The 2,506-nt window shown below is 39.9% G+C and overlaps 1 non-coding gene across 1 annotated transcript; it reads right to left on the reverse strand.

Moving 5' to 3' along the window:
• Nucleotides 1-1,215: 1,215 nt before the first annotated feature.
• Nucleotides 1,216-1,290, reverse strand: Trnal-caa (transfer RNA leucine (anticodon CAA)). The gene has a single exon. It is a non-coding gene; the product is annotated as a tRNA-Leu (tRNA).
• Between the last annotated feature and the right edge of the window lie 1,216 nt (nucleotides 1,291-2,506).

Consider the following 2,506-nt stretch of genomic DNA (forward strand, 5'->3'; position numbering starts at 1 on the left):
AATAATTATGGCATATCCTTCTGGGGAGCAAATGAGCAGAACAGACAAACAATATTTAAGTTGCAAAAAAGGGCTGTACAAATCATAACAAAAAGTAGCAATAGATCCCATTGCACAGAATTATTGAAATCTTTGCGTATATTGACAGTTTTTTGTGAATATCATATTGCAGACAGTGATATACATAAAAAACATATTGACCAGTTTCTGATAAACTGTTCCATACATGCACATGAAACAAGACACAGGCAACACTTTCACCTCTATAGGAAAAACAAATCAAAAACTCAAAACAGCATGTTACACAATGGAATGAAATTATACAAAAATCTTCTATGAGAAATCAAAGACATAAGCGAAATAGATATCTTTAGGAAATCGCTTAAAAATTATCTCTTGGAAAAGTGTTTTTATACCGTCAAGGATTACTTGGAATGATGTAAATATACAGCAATATGTAAAAATTATCAACTGTGTTATTAAGTGATTTAACAATGTATCTTTCTGTTACAATATTCATGAATTCCGATTGTGATAATTATAAAATTGTTTCCCTATTGTATATACTCATTTGACAACATCCATACAATCCTGATTGTCTATGGATGGATAAATAAATAAATAAAAACAAATTACTCTGCACAAATTATCATTGATAAACTAATAAATTCCCTTAAAGTGATTCATGTCAATGAAGTTTTGCTCTTTTATGTTCAACTATGTTGTATATTCAGATGCCATCAGTGCTGACGTGGCATAATGTGGGTCAGATCACCATCATTCTACCATTCCTTGGATCAACTCTATTTCCTGTCCGTCCACATCATGGATGAAATGAAGAAGGGCTTCACTGTCCTGCACACGAAATTCATCACCACCTTCCCTTCAGTTTTCTTAGGGACATCATATTGATGTTATTACATCTGATTAATATTGTTTCCATTTTCAGTGAAATGTTGATGTTGTACCTAAACCTTCATCCAAGAAACATTTGCAAAATGTACAGATGGAATAGCTTTATGTAACCTATATTACAAGTATTTGGACATCAAAGCATAGTAGGGTAGGGATGGGGATGACCAAGTAGTGGCTCTACTCTAGGAGCACACAGGGACCTGGTGTGAAGAGGTTTGGGCAGTTAGGCACAGTCAGGAGGTAGACAGATGATTGGGCGGCTGGGGGGAAATACATGGGTGCATTGGCAGATTAAAACTGTGTGTCAGACCGAGAATCGAACTCGGGACCTTTGCCTTTTGCGGGCAAGTGCTCTACCAACTGAGCTACCCAAGCATGACTCACGCCCCGTCCTCACAGCTTTACTTCTGCCCGTACCTTGTCTCCTACCTTCCAAACTGTACAGAAGCTCTCCTGCTCAGATGGTGGAGCACTTGCCCGCGAACGGCAAAGGTCCCGAGTTCGAGTCTCGGTCCGGCACATAGTTTTAATCTGCCAGGAAGTTTCATATCAGCGCACACTCCACTGCAGAGTGAAAATCTCATTCTGGAAAAATCCCCTAGGCTGTGGCTAAGCCATGTCTCCGCAATATCCTTTCTTTCAGGAGTGCTAGTCCTGCAAGGTTCGCAGGAGAGTTTCTGTAAAGTTTGGAAGGTAGGAGACGAGGTACTGGCAGAAGTAAAGCTGTGAGGATGGGGCGTGGGTCGTGCTTGGGTAGCTCAGTTGGTAGAGCAATTGCCCACGAAAGGCAAAGGTCCCGAGTTCAACCCGAACACTGTAGGGTAGACAAGTTCACCGCACAAAGTACTGTTTTGTGTGGTTGCACTTTATTGGTTGCTAGGTGAACCGGCAGCAAAGAGACGTCTGCGCCATTGTCTACCAGAAAACATACACCTGATCGTAAATCGCGAACATAGACTCGACCACACTTACTGTTATTGTCCGAAACGGAGTGCAACGTGGGATGGTGCCCGTTTTTTACATCACAGGAGGTGGCACAGTAGCCTACCTGCGGTTGGAGTTCGGGTAAGAACACGGTGACTCGCATTTTCGAGCTTGCTCCCCGAATCTTGCCTACAACAAATAATTGCATAGCCGTCTGGTATAATGAGTTAATGAAAAAATATTTATTCTCAAAAACTCACAATGAGAAGAAACTAAAAAAACAAAAGAGAAGTAACAAAAACTAGGAAACTCTAAGGTCTTACGGCAAAGATAAAAAACAACACATGATCAAAAAAAAAAACTCTCGCGCACTTTTGATATCACTTTGCACCAGATATGAAAAATATCACTGCCACACAACTCCCAATTTCCATGTCTCTGAACTTGTACTCATGTTTATTCATATGGAAAACACTCATTAGTGGTAGGTGCCTTCATCATATATGTACATAATATTTACATGTAACTAATAGTTTTATATGCCTCAGTCACCACCCCATATCTTCCATTTCATGTCCTTTGTTGGTGTACTTGTGTGTAGCTGGAAGCATGTTTGTGTTGTACTAGTCATGGTGAATGTTCATCTTCTTTCTTCATGCTCAGAGAT

This window comes from Schistocerca serialis, chromosome 1 (genome assembly GCF_023864345.2).
Source record: "Schistocerca serialis cubense isolate TAMUIC-IGC-003099 chromosome 1, iqSchSeri2.2, whole genome shotgun sequence".
Lineage (NCBI taxonomy): Eukaryota > Metazoa > Arthropoda > Insecta > Orthoptera > Acrididae > Schistocerca > Schistocerca serialis.